The 20,000-nt window shown below is 37.8% G+C and overlaps 1 protein-coding gene and 3 non-coding genes across 4 annotated transcripts in view; 3 read left to right on the plus strand and 1 right to left on the minus strand.

Annotated features, from left to right (window-relative positions):
• The window catches only part of LOC141305375 (uncharacterized), a 566,500-nt gene that overhangs the window by 354,527 nt on the left and 191,973 nt on the right, over positions 1 to 20,000 (plus strand). The window lies entirely within an intron of this gene.
• trnas-aga (transfer RNA serine (anticodon AGA)) lies at positions 18,164 to 18,245 on the plus strand. Its single transcript has one exon. It is a non-coding gene; the product is annotated as a tRNA-Ser (tRNA).
• On the plus strand, positions 18,402 to 18,473 carry trnah-gug (transfer RNA histidin (anticodon GUG)). The gene has a single exon. It is a non-coding gene; the product is annotated as a tRNA-His (tRNA).
• On the minus strand, positions 18,833 to 18,947 carry LOC141307986 (U5 spliceosomal RNA). The gene has a single exon (XR_012346909.1). It is a non-coding gene; the product is annotated as a U5 spliceosomal RNA (small nuclear RNA).

A 20,000-nucleotide genomic window follows, 5' to 3' on the forward strand; every position in this document is an offset into this window, starting at 1 on the left:
ACTGGAAACTTCAACTTCAACCCATTGTAGTCCACTATATGCAAAAATCCTGGAATATTTTCCTCAAAAACTTTACTTTTTTTTTTTATTTGAAGAAAGAAAGACATGAACATCTTGGATTACATGGGGGTGAGTAAATTATCAGGACATATTTTCTCTGCAAGTGAAGTTGTCTTAAGTTGAATATATATTTAATTAAACATTCTGATGAAACTGTTCCATGTTCTTCATCAGCACAGTATTTTAAATGTAATTGTGCTGTATTTCTTTAAAAAAAAAAGCTAAAAATTTTAAATGTACATTTTATATGGCATTTGTAAAGACTTTGTATTTTGTCTTTTAAATAAAACTGTCCATTTTCCACCTTGAGCATGCTTTGAAACTTTATTGAAGGTTTTTTTTATTTTAATGATTTGTAAAATAACAGTGTTTCTCTGTAGAACATTTAGTGCTTTTATTGTAGTAATCTAGGTAAAATCTGTCAAATAAGGGTTTTACACTGTAAAAAAACAGTCAAACCACTGGCAGATACAGCTGCCAAACAAAAACCACAAAGTTAAGTAAAATATTGTAACTGAAACAAGGGAAATTTTGTAAAATAAAGGTTTTATACTGTAAAAAAGGTCCCGTAAAAAAACGGTCAAATGACTGGAAGCTGTGTCTGCCAAACAAAAAATTTTAAATTAAAGTTAAATATCATAATTGAAACAACGAAAAATCTGTAAAATAACTTTTTTCTGTAAAAACTTCTCTCTGTAAAATTATTGTTTTTGCACTTTATTTCATTTTTTATATATTTTTTTTACAGTGTACAGTGTAAGGTGTTTATTTAATCTTTTAAGTGTATTTTTCTTATTTTGAATATTATCTGTCAATTGGGTAAGAAAAATAATCTTGTTTCCAGTTGCATTAAGATTATTTTTCATGTTTTAAGTAAAATGCACTAAATTTACATTCCAAAACACTCATTAAGAAAAGCATTTTTGAAGCATAAATGAATGAATGATGTATTTAAACATCACTTGCGCTTTAAAAAGGGGGAGGAGACCGAAAGAAACTCTGGGTTTACCGAAGAAAACCTGCTCCCGACCAGGTTAGGTTCACAGAGTAAGTTGCCATGGTAATTGACTCTGAGTATAAGTTACCTCTCTTTCAGAAACGGGCTTGACTTACTCTGCTTTCTCAGGTTTAACATACCTCCCATTCTGAAACCGAAAACCCAGAGTTTCCCTCATTTCAGGGTTAACATACTCAGAGTTTTCACTTAACCTCCTTTCTGAAACGGGCCCCTGGTCATTTAAAGTATTTGTAAGCAAATAAAACAGACAGCTGTAGCTAAAGCTATATCTAAATAAATCCGGGTACAAATGAAAACAGCGTTTTTTGTTTTAAAATTTTCTCAGCACAAAATAGGAGAAAGAGAGCTGTAAACAAAGTTGAATTAAAGACAATAAAACATAAAATAATTCAAATATTAATAATAATTGAGTAAATAAATTGATGACCACTGTTCAAGAGCATCAGAGTGGAGCAGTAGGGCATATTTATAAAGAAGGTGCTGTATTTAACATGAGAACAGTATAAACCAGTGGTTCTCAAACTGATGGAGGAGAACTTGAACAAAATGCTTAGCTTTGGAATCAGTTTAATTTTATCCCGACTTTAAGTAAAATAAAGCAAGTCCTTTTCACAAGAAAAATGACACTTTTATTATAAAAACAGGAAAATTGGAGTGAACACTTTAATGACATTAGTTTTCCTTGATAAAAATGCCGTTTCAGTGTGGACAGAAGGCCATAACAGAGAGAGAGAAAATGAAAATGTATAAGTCTGGACCAGACCTAAAAGATCAAATGGGTAATGACTTTATGGCAACAGTTTAATTCTCATAGGTCTGAACTACTATTATTATTGTATTCTAAAAATAAAATAAATAAACTTTTCTTAATGCTAAAATAGTAATTTTATGCGTTTATTCCCAAATATACTTTCGTAGTTTTTTTTTTATCATACTTATTTCGCATATAATCGCATATAAATATTTGACCTGAGAACAGTGAAAAGTAAGTTTTTTCATATGGATTTTTAGTATACCATTGAATAATGACTGAATACATAAGCTTAAGCAACAAAATATTGTTTATTTTTGTTCAACCCAGTCCAACAGACCAGTGCAATATTGCCATTAAGTGTAGCAATTGGATATTTAGAAATATAGTAGCCTATATAGGGGGGGGGGCAAACACTTTTACCACACAGGCCCATGGGGGTTTGATTTTCCCTTCAAAATAAAAAACTTCATTCAGAAACTGTATGTTGTGTTTACTTGTGTTATCTTTGATTAATATTTAAATTTGTTTGATGATGTGAAACAAAGTGTGACACATGCAATAAAATAAAATAAAATCAGAAGGGGGCCAACAGTTTTCCACACCACTGTATGTGTTTATTGTTTTAAAGGCGCCATAGAATGGAAAACTGTGTTTACCTTGGCATAGTTGAATAATAACAGTTCGGTAGATAGACATGACATACCATCAGTCTCAAACACCAACATTTCCTCCTTCTTATAGAAATCTAGTGTTTGCAAAAGACCACAGAAAAATAGGTCAATTCCAACATAACACCGACTGTTAGGCTATATTCCCGATCATTAATAGTTACGCCCCAAATATTTGCATCGCCCAATCAGTAACATCAGTAAACCAGTAAAATATTGCGAGTCACTGAAGGGACCCGGTTAGCTTAAAGCTAGCTGTAGCATGTTACATTGCAGTACAGATGTACATACTTTTACATTGCAGGTAGATTTCACTTACGACATAAACAGAGAGAGATGACTACGCTGATGATGACGAATGATTAACACATTCTGAGTATCACTAAAGCATCAACTTTTGTGGCAAGTCTTTGTGTCGCTGCAGTATAACGTTACACAGAGCACATGCGATCATGCATTATAGTGAGAGTAAAATGTTGGAGATTCAAAACGTCAGATTCAACAAAGCACATATTAAAGGTCCACTGAAGTGCCTTGAAACCGGCAGCGTTATTACATGTGGTGACGTACCTTTAACTGAAACAAAAACATATTGCTAAGCCCCGCCCACTTATTTTGAATAGCCAATAGCGTTCCATTAATATCCGCTCAGGCCAGAACCGTTGAGCTCAGTAAAGCCGCATTTGTAATCTTATGAAAGCTACAGACTAATAAATTACCCCACAGATTAAATATTAGGGGTGGGAATCTTTAGGCACTTCACGATCTGATCCGATTCCGATTCTGGGAGTCACGATCCGATTCCAAAACGATTCTTGATCTACATTTTTTCCCCAATTAATTCTTCTGCTGTGCAAATACAACTTTACAATTTTAAAAACATGTAAAATTGCAGTTTATATGCTTTTTGTTTATAGTTGAAATCTCTGTAAAAGTAGTTGTGTCAATCTTCACTGGTTTCAAGATTCAATTTAATTTAATTACTGTTTTCATTATTAACTAAGTATCATGATGCTCACATTCTTAGTTTTCAATAGTACTGCACATGGCTACATTTTCATATGTTTTATATCAAATTTATTTTGAGCCAATTTAACTTTATTTTTTAAACTATATCAGCAAGATACTTTTAAAAACAATTACTTATTTAAAATAAGTGTCCTTTAGTTATCTGAAAGTTAACAGACAATAGTTTTTCTTTTTTCCTCAGCATTACTGCCGTTTTATTATTACTGATGAGATCATAGACAGACAGCTTTAACAAACTAATGCACAGCAGTGGCGAACGGTGACTTTTTAAATTTGATTTTTAATCAGGCTTGCTTAGTGATAAAACCACCAGTAATACCAAAATAATTATATCTTTAGATTATTTAGAAACCAATAAAATCAGAGACTAAATCATATTTTAATATTTCCTCTTTTCCCTGTTATTATTATTTTTTTTTAATTATAGACATTTTATATAGGCAATTTTTTTCAGTGGACTTTCACATTTTGAATTGTTGAGAAATTATGATAATATACAGTTAGGATGTTTTTTGTTTTTGTTTTTCATTTGATTTAGTCGAGTAAGTTGTGCATCAAACACAATATGATTTTTGGCAATCAGGATCTGGCAGCAACAGCGCGTTTTTCCGCTTGGGCGAGCGCTTCTCAGACAGCTTACCCCGCGAATAAAGTCACGCGCATGACAGACAAACAGAGAATGCGCATCAATTCTGAGGAGTCGAGGTAGATGCGGAGAATCTGCTTGCCCGGAAGATTCTATCTCAAATAAGGGATCAACTTATAAGCATGTTTATATTATTTAACACGTGAACGCAGTCTCTCTGACAGCCTGGGTATGCGGAGCATTAGCAGCGTATACGCCACTGATGCACATATCTATTTAGATATATCAGATGTTTCGTCCTGCTCTAAAAACATAGCTGACTGTATGTACAGTTTCGTTTAAAACTATTTGAAAACGCAAGTGCATTTAACCACATCTGCAATCGAGCTTTAGGACGAACAAACACAAAGCGCACGCGAAAGTCTGTCAGTGCATCTAATAGTACTGCATTTCAGACGGCAGAAATGAAAGCATAACTTAACTAAAACACGGCGGGTGGAAGCACACAATGTCAAGCAGTGCGCACCAGTCTCACAGTGCAAATGCTGTGCAATGAAGCCGGCAGCGTCTCTAGCGCGCACACGTGCCATATGCGGGAAAAAAAAAACAAGCTCAGAATCGATTCTGAAAAATTAGGAATCGATTCAGAATCGTTGAAGAGAGAATCGCGATGCATCGGAGAATCGATTTTTGCTCCCACCCCTATTCAATATGACACTCTTGCTAAAACAAAATAGTGATAACCATGCTGAGGCTGTGTAGTTTAATACATGCTGATCGCATATGCGAGCGCATATGATCTCCTCGCGTCTCTCTAGGGGGCGGGACATTACGGACTCTAGAGAGCATTTGATTGGATAGAACGTTTGATGAGAAACTGATGTGCACGGTGATATCACCCAAATCCTTGATTCATATTGGCGGAAGTGACGAGACTGTAAGTTTTGAATGCCCATATCTTGTACACGCGAATTTTGTCTTTGCAGCACACAAGCTTATAGATAACATTAAGGCTAATTTATTCATACTAAAAGCTAAAAAACTTTAATTTTAATTTCAGGGGGACTTTAAAAGCAGCTAGAGCTCTGTAATTAAATATTTCCTCCAGGTGCAAGCTATTGAGATGAGCAGCTCTATGAAACAGCCAATCAGAACAGAGCTCATCATTAATATTCATGAACCTTCCAAATAAGGCAATAACAAACCATTTCATTCTTCATTTTTGCGCTTGCCTATGCCATATACCTTCTATTTAGATATCAATATTAAAATATTGTTTCAATGCATTCTATGGCACCTTTAAATTTGGTATGCTTGTACAGCACCTTAGTAAACACTTGTGATTTAAATTAGATAAATAAACTTTGACACTGAACTTTTTCATGTGACGGTTGAGTGGGGAGTTTATCCCCTTTTCTTTTTTTTTCCTCGTTTCTTAATAAATTTGTTTCTATATTTTATTCCTTAGGAGACAAAAATGGTACAGAAACATTGAGATAAGTCTATATATAGATTATAGATATATATAGATCCTAAACTCTGTCATTAGATTTTCCAGAGATATTTTTTTTATTAATTGTATCACGGCCAGCCTAAATTCTGTAGGGTACCGGCTGAGCAGGGGTCAGGTTTGGAGACCCTGGTATAGGATCTAACATACATGCATTACATATCTACATGCTTTGATATTAATTGTTTTGTGCCACTCTTAACTTTATTAACTTGTATTTCTTTGTTTTTCCACCTTAGACATAACAGCACTGAAAGAGGAGAGAGAAGATCTGAATGAAACTGAAGAGAAAGATCAGTTTAAGAATCTTCATGATTTCGTATCTGGAGAAAAATATTTTTGTTCCTTACAGTCTGAAAAGACTTCTAAACAAAAAAGAGCTCAAACTACAGGAACTAGGAGTTGTTTTGCTTGCGTTCAGTGTGGAAACAGTTTCACTCAAAAAGGTAGAATTCACACTGGAGAGAAGCCTTACACATGCAAACATTGTGGAAAGAGTTTCACTCTAAAAGGAGACCTTACCAGACACATGAGAATTCACACTGAAGAAAAGCCATACACCTGCCAACAGTGTGGAAAGAGTTTCACTCTAAAAGGACACCTTAACAGACACATGAGAGTTCACACTGGGGAAAAGCCTTACAGATGCAAACAGTGTGGAAAGAGTTTTTCTGAAAGTGGAAACCTTAAAATGCACCAGAAAATTCATACCATGGAGAACCCTTTTACCTGCCAACAGTGTGGAAAGAGTTTTAATCAAAAAGGAAGCCTTAACAGACACATGAGAGTCCACACTGGAGAGAAGCCTTACTCATGCAAACAGTGTGGAAAGAGTTTCAGTGTAAAAGAAACCCTTAACAAGCACATAAGAGTTCACACTGGAGAGAAGCCTCACACATGCAAACAGTGTGGAAAGAGTTTTAATCAAAAAGGAACCCTTAACCTTCACATGAGGGTTCATACCGGAGAGAAGCCTTACACATGCTCTCAGTGTGGAAACTGTTTTAGTCTAAAAGGAAGCCTTGACAAGCACATGCAGATTCATAATAGAGAGAAACCCAACAGATCCCCTTAGTGTAGAAAGTTTCAAACAAAATGTATAGAATGGAACTTTCTAATTCACATTTTAAAGCATTATGTTTTGTCCATAGTACACTTTAAGCTCAGTCCAACACAATATAGCTAGTTGACATGGTAATGCATAAAAGAGCAAGGAATAATAAGGATTATGGACAATGTGTTTCCTCTGTCTACAATGTAAGAACTTCACATTTGTATATCATGAATTGAAAAGAGATCTCACAGGAAGTGCAGTTTTTTGGTTGGAACACAATAAAGGACATTGTTAGCATTTTTAACATCACTGGTTCGGGTTACAACTACAACCCTTGATCCATGAGAAAGTGAAGGAGACACGAGGACATACAGAGACAGGCTCCTCCCTCCGTCGTCTCCACCTTGGACTCTGTTCATCATCCTCCTCCCAGATATCCATTCTCCTCCTTCTGTTGTTCCATCAGTGCAATGATGTGCCTTCCAGAAAGGGGATGATATGCCAGGAATATGGACCTGTTTCTGTGTGCCCTTTTTTGGTCCTGTTCCTTTTCTTTAGTCCAGTAAGTCATTCTGTGCACCCGTGTTCCTCAGTTACCCCTTATATTAAAATCAAAGTCTGTGCATTCTGTCTCTGTTGGGTCTCTATCATCCAATATATGTGTCTTCCCTGTTCAAGTATTGGAGCAATACTTGAACAGCGAAGATTCACCCCCCATTAACATAAATATGTTTGAAATCAAAGGCAAAGATGTTCAAAGCACTCCCAGCTTGTACCTTGTCATCTGTGGTGTCCTAATATTGATGCCTGTCTTACTTGCGTACAATGCACCAAAGACTTTTGAGGTTAAAGCAAACTCCATTTCTGCTGATCCATTGGGCATTTTAACAGAAAAGACACAACTGCATTTCTTTGGATTTGGTTACGCTACAATGTACCCAGCTAAATTTTTACTACTTCTGCTGCTGTCATCTGGAGATGTACACCTAAATCTTGGGCCACTTTTTCACACCGATGGAGGCAGAGCCACATGTAACGATTACAGCTTTCCAGCCAATTATAATGTCAGTAACATCTGCAATTTACCCTGACTCCGATGCTGGATGGCGTTGGTCCCGGTGGAGCTGTCCCTGGCTGTCGTTGGGGATCGCCTGGGGAGGTGCGGAGGGGTGACGAGACTGGTCCGGCCATTTAAGACGCTGCGCAGCGTAATGAATCGACAGGTGAACTTGGGCAGCGGCTGAAGTCAATAAATCATGCAATATTGAAACAGAGGAAGTCAAGACTCTTTCAAACTGTGAATCATGCTAAATTCATCTGGAACTCTGGGAATAAACCTAAAGGAATTCTGGGAGGACATATAAATATATGAAGTATACTACAAAATTAGATCAGATACAGAATTTACTTATTGATTCCAATTTGTTTTTTTTTTTGTTTTTTTTTGTTTTTTTGTGCATTTCTTAGACTTGGTTGAATCATAATGTTCTTACTAACCTAATTAATGTACCAGGATATACTTGTTATAGGAGAGATAGGGTCAGTGGAAGGGGTGGTGTTATTTTAATTTATATAAGGGAGCATTTTAGATGTTTACAATTTGAATTGAAGGTGAACATGGAGTGTTTGGGATTAAATGTTATTCTTTCTCCAAATATTAAATTTAATATAGTTGTGCTTTATAATCCTTCATGTCATGATGTAAAGTTTTATAATGAACTAAAGAATCTTCTTTCTCTTGTTGATAACAGCTGTGAATGTATGATGTCTGGTGATTTTAATATTAATTGGATAGTTAAAAATGTTAAATCACAATTTAAATTAAGTATGGAGAAATTTAATTTTAAACAATTGACCACTCGAATCACAAGAAAAAGTGAAACTCTTAAAGATCTGATTTTCACGAATAGACTAGAGAGGGTAATGAAAATATATGATCTTATTACTTGTCTTTCAGACCATATGACACTGATCGTAAGAAAATTAACTAGAAAACGTTTACCTCATCATAATAAAACAGAAAATCAGATTTTAACAACAAGAATTCCCATGTCAAAAGTAGTTAACTTTGAACATGACTTGAAGGAAGTTAATTGGAAAAAGTTATTAAGGAGTCAGACTTAAATCACAGTGCAGGCAATTTTGCCTCTATTTTAAGTGAATTAAAAGGTAAATATACGAAAACCTGGAAGAGTAGGCCTAAGAAATTCTCTCTTCCATGTTTTAACAGTGATATTCTTCAGATTATTAAAAGGCGAGATCTTGCTCTTAAAAAGTCATTATTAACAAAATCTTATACTGACCATCTTATTTACACTGGCTTGAGGAATAAAGTAGTATCAGTGTTGCGAAAGGCTAAGACTAATAATTTTTTCAAATTAATTGAGGAGGCCATTGGCAACAGTTCTAAATTGTGGTCACATATAATTAGACTGTCAAATTCAAATAGGCAAAAACATTCTACAGTAAATTGTCTTCAAGTTAGTAGTAATATGATTCATAGTAATGAGGCTATAGCAAATGTTTGTAATAGTTTTTTCATTGAATCCGTACAAGAATCAGCAAGTCATTTTAAGTATATTGAGTCATTTGCTAAAGAATTTAATTCTGACCATACAGGCTTATTTTATATTAAAGAGGTTTCTCGTGATAAGGTTCAGAAAGTGATTGCAAATGTGCGTAATTCTATGTCTAAGGACATCTATGACATTCACGCTGAATTAATCAAGAGATACCAAAGTTGTCTGTTGGAGCCAATTACTTATTTAGTAAATTTGTCAATACAAGCAAAAACATTCCCAGAGAGTTGGAAAACAGCAATAATTACACCGGTCTATAAATCGGGAGATAAGGAGGTAGTTAGTAATTATAGGCCTATTGCTATTCTACCTGTAGTTTCCAAAGTTCTGGAAAAGATTGTTGCCGAACAACTAGCGGAACATTTAGAGTCTATCCAGTTGCTTCATCCACAGCAGGTCGGATTAAGAGATAAATATTCCACTGAAATAGCTAACTGTTATTTGCTGGACAAAATAAAAGTCTCATTGTATAAAGGAAATGTAGTGGTGGCAGTGTTCCTGGACCTAAAGAAGGCCTTTGACACCATTAATCATAGCATTTTATTAAATAAATTAAATCAGTTTAAAATGTCATCAGAAGCTTTACAGTGGTTTGGGTCCTATTTGGGCGGGAGACAGCAATGTGTTAAGGTTAATGGGTTGAGATCACCTGTGTGTGCAAACAACTTGGGAGTAGCGCAAGGGTCAGTACTTGGCCCATTGTTGTTTACAATGTATATAAATGACCTACCTAACTGCTGTCCGGGTGTCAACTGTCAGATGTATGCAGATGACGCTGTCATCCATGTGTCTGCTAAAACACCTAGCTAGGCAGGTGAGCATCTGAAAATTTCTAGATGGCTTGAGATTTCACATTTAACTCTTAATGTTAAGAAAACAGCTTCTATGTGCTTCTCCATACGAAATAAGCCTGCAAGGGATGTATTTAAGGTGCATATTAAGAAGTAGTGAATGAAGTCAAGTATCTTGGCATAATTTTGGATAAGAATTTAAAATTTGATAGTTAAGAATATTTGTAGGAAGGTCAAACCAAATCTAAATTGTTTCCTTATTATTAGAAAGGATTTGTCTTGTCAAACTGCAAAATTATACATGCATGCAATGATTTTGTCACATTTATCATATTGCATTACATCATGGTCGCAAGCCTCTCCAACTTTACTGAAGCCTATTGTCTCAATATACAAACGGGCAATAAAAGTTATGGACCAGAAACCTATGCGATGGCATTATTGTGATGTTTTAAGAAAGCATAACCTTCTTGGTTTTGATAGCTTAATTGATTTTAATTTCCTTAAACTGTTTTTTAAATGTCTGAAGAATCATGCATCACTGCTGTTTTCTGAATTAATCTGTAGGCGTCAAAGCTCTAATAGGGCAAACACACGAGCCACTACTAGTGCTGACTGTCTTGTTCCAAATTATAAGTCCTCTTTTGGTCAGTCTGTTTTCTCTGTGAAGGGACCAAAACTGTGGAATGCCTTACCTGCTACTTTAAAATTAGAAAACAATGGGAATACTTTTAATATAGGACTCAAACGATGGTTAAAAACAAAACAGCTGTGCTTACATAAATAGTCTATTATTGGGTTATTGGTTGATCCTGTTGCTTTTGCTTTATGGCTTGTGTATGTAAATATACTTTTTTGTATCTTATTTTATTGTTTGTAATGTTACTAATATTTTTATTATTATTATTTCTTTTCATGTATTGTAACTTATTATTATTGTTATTATTATTTTTTTTTTTTAACAACTAGCCTCCCTTGGACAGGTGTTGAAAATTAGCATGTGTGCTAAAACACTTAAGCAAATACATATGGTCCAATGTAATTGTGATGTCCATGCCAAATAAAGAATAATAATAATAAAGTGCGTGCACAATTTATCTGTATTTGTACTGGATTTTTATCTGTATCATCTGAAGTTTGTACAGCGCTCTCAGAGGAAAACAGTTTGAAGAGACTCAAGGGAAAGACAGCAGGATTCATCTGTTGAGCAGGTTTCAGATCACTAAATAACAAAAAGTACTGAGAAACTGATAATTATTTTTTAGCACTATATTACTAATAAACGTGATGTAAACATATATTCAGTGCAAGCACGCATTTTACTTTTACACCCTAATGGCATCATGTGAGATGCAATGCGATCAAACATACTTCATAATGGTCCATTTGATTTAGTCAGGAATTATAGTTTGGAATAAGTCTAACTAGTAAAATGTGTATACGTTTTGTCAAAGTAAATAACAGCAAAAGAACGAAAGGCAAATAAAAGACTCATGTAAATGTCTCCTCCTGCTGGGTTTGCGTTGTATCGCGTCCTTCTTCTGATCGAGGTAAATATAAGTCGTATTCCTCACAGCACGTCTTCTACAGTAACCAAGATGAACTTGAAAAGTCGTGTTGCTTTGTTTGCGGTGATGTGGGAGTTTCCTCGCGTACAGATACTCCGGTCCTTGCCGCGCTTGTAGCACTAATTTGAATATCAATGGGACGTAGCTCGTGGACGGGATCACATTAAATATAATTAGTTGGAACTGGATAGACTAGACATCTCCTTGGTTTCATATGGAGATGGAGCATAGTGGCTAAAAGAAGTACCGCCAGATTGCTTGAGATTTACTGTGTAATATGTTAAAAGTCCAGCACTAGAAGAACGTAGCATTCGGTTAGGACTGTATCTTGATGAACAGTCAGAAAATATAAGAAGGTGTCCGGTTGTGTAATGCTTTATAAACTATTGTAAGAATCTTAAAATCAATCCTTTGGTGTACTGGTAACCAATGTAATTCCATTAAAACCGGTGTAATATGTTCTCGTTTCTTCAGTTTCATTAATACTCTAGCTGCTGCATTTTGTATCAACTGCAGCTTAACTATAGAACCCTTAGGTAAACCAGTGTACACAGCATTACAGTAATCGAGTCGAGAGAAGATAAACGCATGAATTAGTTTTTTAGCATCATTAAGAGATAGAAAAGGGCAAATCTTGGCAATATTTCTCAAGTGATAGAAGCATGTTTTTGTAACATGATTAATATGTGACTTAAAACTTAGATCACAATCCAAAATGACTCCCAGGTTCTTTACCTCTTTCTTAGATTGTGAGGCTAAGGAACCCAATTCCGCTTCAATCCTCTCCCGCTCAGATTTTTTACCCAAAATAAGAACTTCATTTTTATCTTTGTTCAATTTTAAAAAGTTTACATTCATCCACTTTACAATGCTAGACAGACAGTTTGACAGTCTTCCTATTATAACGTTGTTTTGATAAAGTAAGGTGAAGACTGGGGCAATAACCCGATAGGATGCAGCATGAGAAAGCCAGCAATGAAGTATCATCTGTTGTCAACCTTATAAGGCAGTGCAGCTCTCCCTTAATGATGAATAATGATTTTTTTTTTTTTTTTTTTTTTTTTGCGTGTTTGACACACTTGAATGTTTCAGATCATCAAACAAATTTTAATATTAAACATAACTGTGGTTTATCACACCTGAGTTCAGTTTCTCTAGCCACACCCAGGCCTGATTACTGCCCCGCCTGTTCGCAATCAAGAAATCTCTTTAATAGGACCTGCCTGACAAAGTGAAGTAGACCAAAAGATCCTCAAAAGCTACACATCATGTTGAGGTATAAAAAAAAATCAGGCATGAATTAGAAAGAAAGTAATTGAGATCTATCAGTCTGGAAAAGGTAATAAAGCCATTTCTAAAGCTTTGGGACTCCAGCGAACCACAGTGAAAGCCATTATCCACAAATGGCGAAAACATGGAACATTGATGAACCTTTCCAGGAGTGGCCAGCTGACCAAAATTACCCTGAGAGTGCAGCAACAAAACAAAGACTTCACAACATCTAAAGAACTGCAGGCCTCTCTTGTCTCAATTAAGGTCAGTGTTCATGACTCCACCATAAGACAGAGACTGGGCAAAAATGGCCTTCATGGCAGAGTTCCAAGACGAAAACCACTGCTGAGCATAAAGAAAATAAAGGCTCGTCTCAGGTTTGCCAGAAAACCTCTTGGTGATCCCCAAGACTTTCGGGAAAATACTCTGTGGACTGACGAGATAAAAGTTGAATTTTTTGAAAGATGTGTGTCCCATTACATCTGGCGTAAAAGTAACACAGCATTTCAGAAAAAGAACATCATACCAACAGTAAAATATGGTGGTGGTAGTGTGATGGTCTGGGGCTGTTTTGCTGCTTCTGGACCTGGTAGACTTGCTGTGATAAATGGAACCAAGAATTCTGCTGTCTACCAAAAAATCCAGAAGGACAATGTCCAGCCATCTGTTCGTGACCTCAAGCTAAAGCGAACTTGGGTTCTGCAGCAGGACAATAATCCAAAACACACCAGCAAATCCATCTCTGAATGGCTGAAGAAAAACAAAATTAAGACTTTAGAGTGGTCTAGTTAAAGTCCTGACCTGAATCCTATTGAGATGCTGTGGCATGACCTTATAAAGGTGGTTCATGCTCGAAAACCCTCCAATATGGCTGAATTACAACAATTCAGCCAAGATGAGTGGCCAAAAATTCCTGCACAGCGCTGTAACAGACTGCAAGATATAACAAACGCTTGATTGCAGTTGTTGTTGCTAAGGGTGGCCCAAACGGTTAAGTTTAGGGGGCAAACACTTTTTCACACAGGGCCATGTGGGTTTGGAATTTGTTTCCCTTCATAATAAAAAAAAACTTCATTCAAAAACTCCATGTTGTGTTTTCTTGTGTTATCTTTGATTAATATTTAAATTTCCTTGATGATCTGAAACATTAAAGTGTGACAAACATTCAAAAAAGGAAGGGGGCCAGCACTTTTTAATACCACTGTATATATAATATTATATGACCACACTAAAATCTATATAAATGTTTTTTTCAAATTAAAGCTTATTATTGGTACCATTGATTGAGTGGTGCCAGAAATTGAGAGGTTAAATAACGATACAGGTCTCTTTCGAATGTCTGCCTTATCAACTTTCGATGGTACTTACGGCGCCCACCATGGTGACCATGGGAGACGGGGAATGAGCGTATCCTAAACCCCTGGGTGAGGACCCATTGGAGGGCAAGTCTGGTGCCAGCAGCCGTGGTAATTCCTGCTCCAATAGCATATACTGACCTTGCTGCAGTTAAAAAACTCGTAGTTGCACCCCCCCCGGATGCCCTTGACTGGGTGTCCGGTCCCCCGCACCTTTACTTTGAAAAAATTAATTCGAAGCAGGCTTCCCGTCGCCGCTAAATACTGCAGCTAAGAATAATGGAACAGGAACGGGGGCATTCATATTGCACCTCTAGAGGTGAAATTCTTGGACCGGCGCAAGACGGACAAGAGCGAAAGCATTTGCCAAGAATGTTTTCTTTAATCAAGAACGAAAGTCAGAGGTTCGAAGACGATCAGATACTGTCGTAGTTCCAACCGTAAACTATGACGACTCACAATCTGGCGGCGTTATTCCCATGACCGGTCTAGCAGCGCGGGGGAAACCAAGAGTCTTTGGGTTCCGGGGGGAGTACGGTTGCAAAGCTGAAACTTAAAGGAATTGACGGAAGGGCACCACCAGGAGTGGACCCTGCGGCTTAATTTGACTCAACAGAACTAAACATCAGCAATAGCTTCAAAATGTGTTGTCTTTTTAAAAAATGTTTTGACTGTATAATCCACAAAGGTCTGGTCTGATTTCAACACTCGGTGGGGAGCCTCAAGGACTACCTTTGAACTGAATGTTTTCATGCATTGAATGAGGAGTTCTTTAGGAGCAAATAAATAATTGTGAATTCAACAAATAAATATATGAAAAATATTTATTAAAACAAATGTATTTAAAACAAAATAAATTGTGAACTATTTACATAAAAAAATGAAACATTTTAAACTTTTTTTATTTATTTAAAAAAAACTATGAACTAAAAAAAAAATATTCCTGCACTTCGTCCTGCTCTTCCTCATCACACAGTACATAGTTATAGAGTATAGTCTGTATACATTACATTTTCCTCATTGTCTTCAGCAGGAGGAGCAGGACAAATATTTTTATAACTGAATTACAAGTGTAAACTCACAGTTGTAGTGATCATTTCTGTAGTGGCAAAAAATAATAAAGTAATGAAAAAATATTCACTATCTTTACAATTTACATTTTATTTATTTTCAAGGGTTAATATCAAGGGGTTCACACAAAACAAGGGGAATCCACTTTTAGCTATTATGCCGCCCGCAGTTGGAATCAGCTTCCAGAAGAGATCAGATGTGCTAATACATTAGCCACATTTAAATCCAGACTCAAAACTCATCTGTTCAGTTGTGCATTTATTGAATGAGCACTGTGCTACGTCCGAACAGATTGCATTATTTTATGAACAATCATTTTACTGTATTAATTAATTTTAAATCATTTTTTAAATCATCTTAAATGTTCTTAAATTTAGTTTTTATTGTTGTGATTATTATAAATTTGTATGATTTTTATGCTATTATGATTTTAATTCCTTTTATGTACAGCACTTTGAATTACCATTGTGTATGAAATGTGCTATATAAATAAACTTGCCTTGCCTTGCCTTGCTTTATTTTCTATTAGTACTTACACTGCTGCCACCATTATCTTCCATCCCACTGTCGTCAGGGTTGTTTATTAATTTTTTTCTGCCTAAAAAAAGCTAATATATCGATCAGTTTTTGTGGTACAAAATTCCCTTTGACCAAACAACATAAATGTGTTTTATACCAAATTTAAGCTTGTTATTGGTACAATTTATTTTTTTAATAAATAGATTTATTTTTATTTTTTATATATAAATAGTTCACAGTTCACACTGTTTTAAATAAATGCACAATTTCATATTCATTAAAACAGTCGCTCCTAAATCACTCACACGATGTACTAAGAAACTGTGTGCAGATCTTAATCACAATTTTTTTTGGTGTAAAATACAATAAAATCATCAAAAAAATTCATGTCAAATTAAAGCTTATAATTAGTATCAAGAATTAGTGATTTTTGGTTAAATCACTGCACGTGGTGAAATTTATCTATAATCGACTACCAGCCAAATTAAAGATCTGGCTACATTTATGCCTATGAATAGTCTTTTAACATTGTCTAATTGCATTTAATATTTTCAGACTTTCATATATTATATTATGTTGATGCTTGCTTGACTCTTTTACTTTCCTTGATTTGGCTTATTATTAAGTATTTTAAGCACAAACTATGTGTTTTCTGCAAATCTAATTCTTTTAAATGTAATTGGTTTGCTTTCTTTATCATTTATTCATAGCTGTGTGTACCTTCACCACATGAAATAGTTAATAGAAAAAGTTAATGTTGTGACGTTGAAACTTCGGGATAACCCCTAAGGTTATTTTTCACTGAAACTTATATTTAAATATATTTTATAATATGTGCTAAACATATTAAAAACTACAAATGTGAGAGTTTGCGATTCTATCTAAAAATCAAAATTGCAATGTTTCGGTGCAGAAACCTTTTTTCACTAAATTTATTAAGTGTCTTAAAAATTTATTTTGATGAGTAAATCTTTTATTGTTACTTATTACACATTTTAAATATTGGGCTTTTTAACAAACTATGCTGTCAGACATATCAAGTGAAATAAAGTGAAACCCGATCAAGGTAATGTCATCTCTTTTTTCATGCCCCGTATTAGAGGCCAAAAAAAATATTAAATGAAATAAAGCGGTCCAAATAATGACCCACTGTAATGTGTAGCATTCAAGATATTGAGAGACTTTAGCTCGTGGCGGGTCAATCTGGTATTTCATGGAGTAGGGGCTCGTTTTGGCAAGTTGGGTGCAGTCGCGTGTGCTGAGAGCGAAGAACAGCAAGCGCAACTCTTCATTAGTATAGTGAACAGTATCTCCGCCTGTCACGTGGAAGACCGGGGTTAGATTCCCCAACGGGGAGACCTAGCTCTCTGCTGCTGTTGAGCGACTCATCCAAAAGCTTTTGGTGCAGACAGAGGTCACAGAAGGAGTTCTGCTTCGAGGTCATCCGCAGCCGAAAACAATGCGTTGGCCGGGAATCGAACCCGGGTCAACTGCTTGGAAGGTAGCTATGCTTACCACTATACCACCAACGCAGGCGCTTGGTGCCAATTTTAAGCCATCAGAAAATAATGCTCGAAACCGGGTCACGGCAGCCCTTTGCTGTTAAGCGACGGGGACGTCCAGCTCCTTTTTGCCAAATCACCCTTCAGTTGAATTATGCGCCTGAAGCTCGGCGGGATCCTGTGCTGCCCGCCTCCAGCCAAGAGAGCAGGTGGTCCACAGGCAGGCGTAGTCTTAGCCGAGAGGTTAAAGCGATGGACTTGAAATCCATTAGGGTCTCCCCGCGCAGGTTCGAGCCATGCCGAATGTGGTCGGGCATTCCCCCTTTTACCTTTAGCTTCTTGCGACGGTGGTTGAGCCTTCCAAGGCCTTTGGCCTTCGCTCTCTCTAATGTAATTGCGTGCAGCCTTTGTCCCGTAGCTCCTGTGGCAAGTGAGCTTCTGCCAGGCGGCTTGTGGAGAATGTGTTCTTATATAAAAAGTAAGAGGCACACAAAACACAAGAGCCCAGATAGCTCAGTCGGTAGTGCATCAGACTTTTAATCTGAGGGTCCAGGGTTCAAGTCCCTGTTCGGGCGAAGGGCCATCTTCTTGTCGGCGGCCTCAGCTTGCAGTCGTGCCGGTCCAGCACTGCCGTGTGTCGGCGTACGCTTAAAGACGTGAAAGAGTTCACGTACAGTGTTTGCTTCATGAATTTTTCGTTGCTTGTGGTGGGCTGTTTTCCCCTTTAGGAGTTTCACGCTAGGCGATTTCAGTAAAGCGGTAACCAGTTCATTGTTTTTTCAGCCAACTTTGAGGTCGACAACGGGACAGAGGACGTCAGGGTCGCCGTAGTCGTGGCCGAGTGGTTAAGGCGATGGACTAGAAATCCATTGGGGTCTCCCCGCGCAGGTTCGAATCCTGCCGACTACGCTCTTCACCGGTGCTGAGGAGAAGTGGCTTGGCCCTTTTCTTCCGTGTCCCTAGCACGGATTTGTGTGCCCGCTCTCCACAGTAATATAAAGCGCCGCTAGCCCTTTTTTTTTTCAATTCGGACGGCCGGCACCGCCAGGTGTGAGCCAGTGGTGCGCCGTGATCGTATAGAGGTTAGTACTCTGCGTTGTGGCCGCAGCAACCCCGGTTCGAATCCGGGTCACGGCAGGCATTTTGTTCACTGAGCTCCTTTCTGCCACCTCCATTTTTCGTACGGGTGCGGTGCCAGTTAAACTATTCCAACAACGCAGGCAGCAGAGGCTGGCTTTCGGGGTCAAGAAAGAAGGCTCGAAGTGCACGAGTCACTGATGGGGCCAAAAGAGCTGAAGCCATCTTTGTTTGATCCTGTCCAGGGTTTGTATCCCGTCATGGATGAGAGAGCGCTGTCTTTCCATGCTGGCTAAAGAAATTTGAAGCTGCGAAGCTGGAAGCGCAAAGGCTGCCAACACAGACCATGACGAGGCGCGCGTCGTTCCACTGCACGCTGGCGGGTGGCCAGATTGACTCTGCTCCTGACACTATAGTGTAGCTCTGCTGTGAGCAGAGCCCCCCAAAATACAGGTCACTCGCAAAGGTTCCCCTCCACGCAAATCTTTAGTAAAAGGCGAAAGATTTATGCGCTAATGACGAGAAACTCGAGATGTGTCTCTATGCCCTTGGACCTGTGCGCTCACTGTGGTAAACCACTACGCTCACCAAGGGTAATCTAGGGTGCCGACACCTGCCAACATGATTTTCGTCACCCCCCTCACTCCAAATGGGAGAAGTAAAAGTCACAAAAGTCCCTTCCCTCATCCAGTATTCACAAACCCGATCAAGGTAATGTCATCTCTTTTTTCATGCCCCTGTATTAGAGGCCAAAAAAAATATTAAATGAAATAAAGCGGTCCAAATAATGACCCACTGTAATGTGTAGCATTCAAGATATTGAGAGACTTTAGCTCGTGGCAGGTCAATCTGGTATTTCATGGAGTAGGGGCTCGTTTTGGCAAGTTGGGTGCAGTCGCGTGTGCTGAGAGCGAAGAACAGCAAGCGCAACTCTTCGTTAGTATAGTGGACAGTATCTCCGCCTGTCACGTGGAAGACCGGGGTTAGATTCCCCAACGGGGAGACCTAGTTCTCTGCTGCTGTCGAACGACTCATCCAAAAGCTTTTGGTGCAGACAGAGGTCACAGAAGGAGTTCTGCTTCGAGGTCAACCGCAGCAGAAAACAATGCGTTGGCCGGGAATCGAACCCGGGTCAACTGCTTGGAAGGCAGCTATGCTTACCACTATACCACCAACACAGGCGCTCGGTGCCAGTTTTAAGCAATCAGAAAATAATGCTCGAAACCGGGTCACGGCAGCCCTTTGCTGTTAAGCGACGGGGACGTCCAGCTCCTTTTTGGGCCCTTTTCTTCCGTGTCCTTAGCACGGATTTGTGTGCCCTCTCTCCACAGTAATATAAAGCGCCACTAGCCCTTTTTTTTTCAATTCGGACGGCCGGCACCGCCAGGTGTGAGCCAGTGGTGCGCCGTGATCGCATAGAGGTTAGTACTCTGCGTTGTGGCCGCAGCAACCCCGGTTCGAATCCGGGTCACGGCAGGCATTTTGTTCACTGAGCTCCTTTCTGCCACCTCCATTTTTCGTACGGGTGCGGTGCCAGTTAAACTATACCAACAACGCAGGCAGCAGAGGCTGGCTTTTGGGGTCAAC

Source organism: Garra rufa, unplaced genomic scaffold (assembly GCF_049309525.1).
Source record: "Garra rufa unplaced genomic scaffold, GarRuf1.0 hap1_unplaced_002, whole genome shotgun sequence".
NCBI lineage: Eukaryota > Metazoa > Chordata > Actinopteri > Cypriniformes > Cyprinidae > Garra > Garra rufa.